At 43.0% G+C, this 8753-nt stretch overlaps 1 protein-coding gene across 1 annotated transcript in view; it reads left to right on the top strand.

Annotated features, from left to right (window-relative positions):
• Positions 1–943: 943 nt before the first annotated feature.
• The window catches only part of large2 (LARGE xylosyl- and glucuronyltransferase 2), a 73866-nt gene continuing 66056 nt past the window's right edge, over positions 944–8753 (top strand). The window contains exon 1 of the mRNA XM_080730573.1: positions 944–1715. The gene's annotated coding sequence lies outside the window, so the exon portion shown is untranslated. The remainder of the gene's footprint in view (positions 1716–8753) is intronic.

Genomic DNA, 8753 nt, shown 5'->3' with positions numbered 1-8753 from the left:
GATCTGGCCTCTTTTTTACCGGCCACTCTACCCCTGAACTTCTGCTGCTGAAGAGAGTTTTACAATTGATTTTAAGAATGTATTGTTTTTAAAGCCCAAATAGGCTTGTAGATATGTCTGTTAAGTGGCTCATGCACAGGGACACTTTGAGACAACATATAGGTTTCTTGTGTAAAAAAAAAAGATGGAGAGCTTACAAGGATCCCCTTTTAGTTGACCTTGTACCAGTGAACTGTACCGTCATGAAATTCCCTATGCAAACTACTGGTAAAGTCTTCAATCAATCAATCAAAACAGACATGGCATGCCAGATATGAACCAGTTTCTTGATTACCAGACTGACTCCTACCAGTAGAGTACCTAACAAGGTGTTACAAATGCAAGTTTTACACTTGCATAAGTTGCAGTCTAAATAGTGATGCATGTATGGGGTTTGGTCAAAGGGGAATGAGAAAGTGTTCCACTGGCTTTAGAGAGAGAGAGAGAGAGAGAGAGAGAGAGAGAGAGAGAGAGAGAGAGAGAGAGATAGAGAGAGCATGCGCGTGTGTGCGTAGTGCGTATACGCGTGCGTGTAGTGGGTGGGCACCATGGCATGGGTGGGCACAGCAGAGAATGGGAAAGCAGTGGCATCAGTTAAGTTCAGCAAAAGCAACATGACTGGTGGTGTCATGTTGCCATACCTTAGCAACAGGCATGATGAATTTATTTTAAGAAGTAGATTTTATTTTGTTCCCCCCTGTAGTCAAGGTATGGCAGCTGCCTTATCTTGCCATACCCAATTGACGCCTCTGTGGGACAGCTCTATTGGCTGAGAGCGTGTGTGGAGGGGCTGGGCTTGGGTGTGTGGGGGAGGGGTGTAGCAGCAGGAGGCAACAGCAGCAGCAGCACAGGAGCACCACCGTCCGTACTCCGTACACACACAGTGAGTGGAGAGAGTGAAGACTTTGCTGGGTGAACTTGCATGCACGCAGTTTACCGCTACTGCCTATAGCCTATGCATGAGGTGGTCAGTCAGCATAGGTTTAAGAAACACAGAGAGAAACGCATTAGAATAGAGACCCACGGAGAGGACACAACGTTATGTGCATGTAGCTGGTTCTAAAGGATTTAAAGTAAAGTCAAACCTTCTCCCGGACAGGACAGGACAGGACAGGACAGGACAGGACAGGACAGGACAGGACAGGACACACATAGGAAGGCTGGGAACAGGGACTCTTTCTTTCTACCCCGGCAAAGGCACTTGATCTCGGGCAGCGGTTGTATCCGTGCGTCCCTTCCTTCCCTCTGTAACACTCTGGAGCTATCGCCGTACTTTCTGTCTGTCTGGCTTTGTTGTATCTCTAGTATCCTGTGCAAGCGGTGGGTCTTTGTGAACGTATGCGTGTGCTGCAGATAATACCTTTCTGAACATGACATAGTTTTGCAGCCAGCCTGGTACAACAACACTGGGATATAATATAGAGCTCCGCTCAGCGCACTTTACGGCGAGGTGTGTTGTGGTTCCACTTCTTCCTTGGAGCGACACCTGAGTTTTTTAACCGCATCTTTTGGACGAGACACAAAGGCAGACTAGCGGCTGACGACGGCGCCTTTCCCCGTTACGATCGGTGTGGATTTTGACTGGCTTTTTACAGAATCCCTGGGATTTGGATAATTGAGAGATTTCACGGCTCAGGGCTCCGCGGGGACTGGAGTGTATACGGCTTCTAAAGCAGGTGAGAGAGACTTGCTTTTCAATGCTTTGCTTTCCCGCTGCCATGATAAGTTGTTACAAGGCTACTAATGTGTTACTGTTTTGGCATAGCATGGATAAAGCCTTCATAGTTCATAGGGTGTGGAATCTGGATGGAACTCACATTACCTAGCTCATTGGTTCTCAAATTGGGGTGCGGGGACCCCCAGGGGTCACTGAGGGAGTTCCAGGGGGGGTCCCCAGTTAAATGAACCAAATGGACTCTTATGGGTCTGAGTGTACAAATGGAACCAAATTGTGATTGATTTTACATTATAAATTGGGGTCCCAGAGATAGAAATGCCATTAAATGGGGGCCCGTAGCCTAATGCATGTCAAACTGGGGGTCCTTGAAATTTAAATGGTTGAGAATCACTGCTAGAGCTCTAAAAATCTTCTCTTATTGGGGTCCCTGGCATATCTTTTGAAATGGGGGTCCTCGGGATAATAAGTGTCAATTTGGGGGTCCTTGACATGAAAAGGACCTAGCTCAGTCTAGTTGCAGACAGTACTTGCCTGGTAACAACAGTCTGTGTGCGACTGTGTGTAGGCTCAGCCTCAGAGTCAGGCTGTGTGTTTGCATATAATATAACTGTGTTATGTTACTGTGCTCTAAAGTTAACTCAAGTAGGCTACATTCTTATCTGCTGAGCCACACAAAATCCCCCGTTCACCTTGTGCCAGGCGCGTGTAGACCTACCATTCAATTCAATTCAAAGGAGCTTTATTGGCATGAGAAACATATAGGTTTACATTGCCAAAGCCCAAAGCAAGTGTCAAATATAATAAAAACTGTTGAAAAAGGTGGGCATAATACAGCTGAGGGGTACAGCATTGTGTAAACAGAGCTATATGTCACATTGTGTCGATATAGGCCTATTATAAAGATCTTTTGCAGTCGCTTTGGGACAAAAAGCTGCATTTTTTTCCTCCTATGCAAAAAGCCTCATATTTAAAATGTGTTTAAAGGTAGCATTTCTGTTTATATGTGCAGTAGGTCTAGATGGATGTCACTCAATGGTTTGTGGTCCTTAGGGTGGTTGTGTTCCACTCTCTAGCCTTCTTTTATCGCAACAGTTCACACATATTGCTGCTGTGTTCACAGTTCACACATTGTTGTATTTCTCCCAGTAGGTATGGGAGTTTTTGTCGTTGGCCATGTTTTCAAACTCACTAAACTTACGTTGGGTGTGTGTAATCTGTGGGAAGTATTGTGTCTCTGATGCCATGGTATAGTGGGCAGGTGATTAGAAAGTGTAGCTCTGTGTGCACAAACACACACACACACACACACACACACACACACACACACACACACACACACACACACACACACACACACACACACACACAGAGATGCTGCACATGCTGGCATGTGCATAGAGTGCATGTACCAATGACGTACACTCAACATAGGCCTACATGTAATTGTCAGTCTGTGGTGTCCATAGTGACAGTTGTTAGAACACCTTGGACACTCTCAAGCTGCTTCCCTTCTCTTCCCAGTCTGGGCCTCCTCCTTCTGTAAAGAGAACAGGTAGATTAGTCTTATTAGCCATGCAGTTGGTGTTCATGTGTTCATTTGCACAATCTGTCACTCTCTGTGGGTGTTTTGTATCATAAAACAACGAAAGAGAAAGACTTGAGCAATGGAGCCAAATGAAACCTACATACGTATATTGTCACTGTCGGTCAGAAACCTTGTATCTCCAAGTTTCAAATTGGTACGTTTTTTTCCCGCAAAACTGTGGCACAAAATAGTGAAAACAGCAATGCCAGGCGTTGTGTGCTTGTAGATAGGTTATTTTCACTAGTTTAAATCATTTATATGATCATAAATACAAAACAAACAGGTTTTTTGAACATACAAGGTTTCCACCTGACAGCCACAATATCCTGTTTATTATACAGTACTTATCCTGTATTTAGATTGCCATATATTGTCATATGTACCGTATACTATAATATTCATCACCCAGTTTCTGACCCCTTTCCCTGAATACCCTTTCCCTGACTCCTCCTGAGTGTTAATTATTCATTCATAAGTCCATTTGTAAACCATCACCAGTTAAAAGAAAACCACAGACTGTGAACACAAATCCCTTTGTTCTAGGGTGAGGAGATCATATATATAATATGGGGAAAACGACCCCATTCACGTGGTAAAGAAAATAAGAAATACCCCGTTCAAGCCCAGTGACCCAAAATGTGTGGGGCGAAATGACACGTTTTGATGTGATGGGCATACCCTTCCACAATTAGCAGGAGAATTACACAGAAGACATGTGATGTTTTACTGTGGTCATTGTTATACCCTATTCACACCATACAGTATCGTTACTCGGGCAATAACCCTGTATTTCAAATCAAGTTTCAAATTTGTACGTTTATTTTCATAAAGTAAAGCCCTGCTTCATCATACAAGACAGAACTAGTGAAAATAGCTGATCTACGCTAGGTTTTATAAAATCCAATATTAGTAACTGAGGAGTAGCTACTGTTAATTTAGGGTGAAAACTCCTGAAGTGTACGATTGGAATTTTTGTATGACTTTTCCCAGAGTGTGGTTGCTTGTCTTCAGTCCAGTGGTTTGTGAATGTTAAACATTGGCTGCTGCTGCTGCAGTTCATTTCACAGCTGACTTCTGGCAGCACCTGGCCACCTCTTGTGGTTACACAGGGCTTTGGTGGAGTGAGCACCGGCCGGGAACCTTTGGAGCATGGCTTCCTTCCGCTATCAGTGCACGTTTAATGTGTTTGTGCAATGAGGTGTGTGTATGTGATGTATGTATTTGTGCAATGATGTGTGTGTGTGTGTGTGTGTGTGTGTGTGTGTGTGTGTGTGTGTGTGTGTGTGTGTGTGTGTGTGTGTGTGTGTGTGTGTGTGTGTGTGTGTGTGTGTGTGTGTGTGTGTGATGTATATATGAGAGTCGAGAGAGGGCTTCCTCCAAACCTCTTCATCACATGAGTCCTATATAGCTCCTAGTTTTCTCATGTCAATAAAGCTCCTTTGAAATGTAATTTAATGTAATTTGTTCAGAGCTGGAGAGACAGGGAGACATCTGTTCCTGACGAAACACTTAAAAAATGTTTTTGTTTTAACCATAAATATAACTTACAATACAGTACCTTTATTGAAAGGATAACCCCTTGAGATGCATCCATAAACATTAGAGGGTATGCACGATTGCACGTGACATGATGACATCATCGTCATACCCGGAAGTTACGAGAGAACGCCTACTGAGTGGCATATAAATACTTTCTGGCCTTGACAGCCCATACATCCAAACAGAAAAGTCCTATCTGATACTGATTGCATTAAAGTAAACAACGTTAAACTCACTTTGCCATTCATTCACTTTGCCACTCGATTTGCCATTCACTTAATGCATGCGCATACCCTCTATATTCACATGGTGAAAAGGTAGTGAAACAAGTGCAGAGCCCATTCAACTAAGCAAGTGGTTAAAATACAGATGCATAATCATTATAACATGACAATGATGTAACAGTACTACACATAGGCGGGGGAGGGGGGGGGGCATGAAATGTAAGCTGTGTTTACACTACAATATCAGTATATTGCAGGCAAAACAATTACATAAATTGCCGGCGTACTGCACAGGGAGGTACAGCCTGAAGGGCGAAGAGTTGTTCACATCACCCCATATTTAACGGTTCACTCACGTCAACATTGTTTTTATGTAGCATTTGCTGTGCAATTTTACTAGCATGACTCATATTTCCCACACCACGCCATTAAGCGGCGGCATGCAAAATCTGCATTTAAGCAAGCGTTAATGGGGTTGTGACTTCATTCGTTTCCGTGATTGCAGTGTGATTTTCATTGTATAAATTAATGTATCCTCTCAGCTGCTATGCATGTCAATAGAGATTACAGTGATGGTGTGTTTTTAATTGTGTTACATTGCATGTGTGTGAGAGACTGTGAGGGGGGCACAAAGACAGTGGCCATGCTAGACTGTTAAACAAACATCCTTTAACGCTTTCCTTAACAGGTACGAGAGTGGTGGTAGTTGTATTAGCAGTAGTAGTAGTAGCCTAGTAGTGGTGGTAGAAGTGGCGGTAAGACACATATAGATGGAGTAGCAGTGATATTAGTACAGAACGGTTACAGTAGATATTTTGTAGCACTATTGTTAATAGTAGCTGTAATATGACATAGATTATCATGAACACAATTAGCATTATTATACTATATTACTATAGTCAGCCTCAGAAAACGAATGCCCTCTTTACCAACTATTGGCAGAAATATGAGAATGTGTCAGTTCAACCCCCAGTGTTCATTTGTATTTGTAACTCCAGGAGTGTACAAATGTTAAGGCAAGGGTCTGTTGAATGCTCACAGAGATTATTGAACACTCCAGATTTGACAGCGTAATCTCTTCTCCTTTCCTTTGTCAGCCGATCACATTGTTTCCTTTCATTCTGTCCCTTCTAATTTGTTGGCTTCTTCCTGGTCGATAATTGCCCTCTTCATCGTGAGACAAATTAGTGGTGTAAAACATATACGTTACGCCCATGTGCATGTGAAAGTTAATGTCAAGCCCTGCCAGTCATAGAAGTGTCTGAATAGAAAAGCGTAATGTTTTGTGTGTAAGCGCAAACACATTAAATAAATAATTAAAGCAAATACATGAACTCATTAATAATTACATGATACTGCTGGTATCCCTCAAACCGCCGGTGCTCATGGAAGGGAATAATGAGAGAAGAAACATTATGTCAAAAATGGTTAAAAAAAAATCTAGGTCCAGACACTCAAGGTGGATTTTGTAGGTAAAAATACCTTTATTCAATTTGGGCTACAGACAGTCAAACTTGAGGGGCACTATTTGATTTTGAACCCCTCCCCCCAAAAAAGAAAGAAATAAAAACACATTTCTGTTTTCGTTTTGGCTAATTGTTTCTCCATTACCTCCACGTGACAGCTGTGTGGGTGATTACAGATATATTCACGCTCAGTGGTCACACACAATGACTAATAAATAACGCGTTTGGCCATGCAGAAAGAGACATTAGCGAGCCTCCCACCCGCTACCCGCTTTACTTCTACTCCATTACATCTCGGATCCAAATATTGTACTTTTTACTCTGCTACATTTATTTGAAAACTTTAGTTACTAGTTACTTTGCAGATATACATTATTATATTATTACTATACAAAACATAGATTAATCCACTTTAGCCCTATTTTATACCTATGGCTATTTTAAAACAGCCAATCTACAAGCTCACAACGCGTCACACCGTGATGCGTTGTGAGCTTGTAGATCTGCTATTTTCAAACATTTTTGTACTTTTGGTACTTTAAGTATATTTTGATGCCAATACTTTTGTAATTTTACTCAAACTACATTTTGAATTCTAGACTTTTACTTGTAACAGAGTATTTCTACATTGCAGTATTGATACTTTTACTTAAGTAGGACATTTGAGTACTTTTTCCACCACTGCACCCGCACCAACACACTCACTATGGGACACACCGTCTTGGCTCTCACTAACGGAAAGTGTTTGGGTGTATCAAAACAACGGCTGGGTTAAGGCAAGACCCGCCCGCGGAAGCTTGTGATTGGCTGAACCAGAGGTAGGGAGCGCTCCCCTGTGTTCACTTGGACCGCGCGGAGGTGCAGAAAGTCGGGGGGAAGAAGATTTACTATTCTGGCCCCCTGGTTTACAACTCATACCGGCGCTGAGTCGGCTCAAGCAGACGTCGCAACGCTCGACACGGCGACTTGCTCACTTTTGCTCGCTCGGCGGTGTGTGTGTCACACCTTTGTTTGGCACTGCATTGATAAGTTTTAAGTATTGCTATTTGTGTTGTGACGTCACGTGACACTTATGAGCGTTGACTGTTTTTGACACATTATGTATATATTCTTCTTTTTATTGTGCCTTGCTCTTTTTTTACTGTACATAACAGTACTTTTTCTTTTTCATATTTCTCTGTAACTTTGTAAACCTTAAAACTTCTGTGCTGCCTCTGGGTGACTGATTATCCCCCTTGGGATAATAAAGGTATCTATAATCTATCTATCTGCCTCACGTGGCTCAAGTCCGCTTGAGACGGCGCGCCTACGTCGTCTCCACCGAAAACAAGCACTCCTTTACATGAACCAGTCTTAACCCAGCCCTGTGTTGTGATACACGCAAAGTGTTCGGAAGGGCTTTGTGTGGGGAGTGTTATTATGTAACTACATTGATGTAGTGAACTTACAGAAACTACAGGTTTCCATACTGATTGAGATTAACTTCACATGCAAATTAACGCTATCCTCGGATGATCTGTTTCTGTCTCTGTCTCTGTCTCTGTCTCTGTCTCTCTCTCTCTCTCTCTCTCTCTCTCTCTCTCTCTCTCTCTCTCCTTTTCCTCCTCCCTCACTTCTGTTGCTGGCGAAGGGCCAATGTTGTCGAACCATTAACAACATATTAGTTGTATGTTGTTAGAGAGGGAGAGAGAGATAGCGCTGAGTTCTCTGCTCTCTACACTGTCTCTCTCTCTCCTCTCTCTCTCTCTCTCTCTCTCTCTCTCTCTCTGCTGTGTTGTGCAACAGGATGCTTTAGTTTGCAGGAATAAATCAATATGCACTCGGAGGTGAATGGAGTGGACCGCACGCTCTCTCCTTCTCAACTTCCTGGCCGCCCATGCCTCTTAACAACTCTTCCACAGTGCTACCTGACACCCCAAAAGACAGATGTACAGGTGTAAAATAGTTGACATCCAATGCATTGCCCATTTAAGGCCACATGTGATGAACATGTTATACACCTGGTCGAGACTTTGTTTTGGACATAACAACTAAGCAAGCAGTGTGTGTGGTGAAGGGGAGGGGGGAGGTCACTTGACCATTATGCAATGAATATCAGCAGGTCACATGTGTTTCATATTTTCCATCTGAGTCACGGCATGAGGATAAGATCGCTGACACAGCTTGGGACGGCCATAGCTGAATGGGTAGAGAGAGTCCCAGGTTTGATTTCCAGCTCCTGC

This window comes from Nannobrachium achirus (assembly GCF_963921795.1).
Source record: "Nannobrachium achirus genome assembly, chromosome: 7".
NCBI lineage: Eukaryota > Metazoa > Chordata > Actinopteri > Myctophiformes > Myctophidae > Nannobrachium > Nannobrachium achirus.
This window is presented reverse-complemented; position numbering and strand designations above follow the sequence as displayed.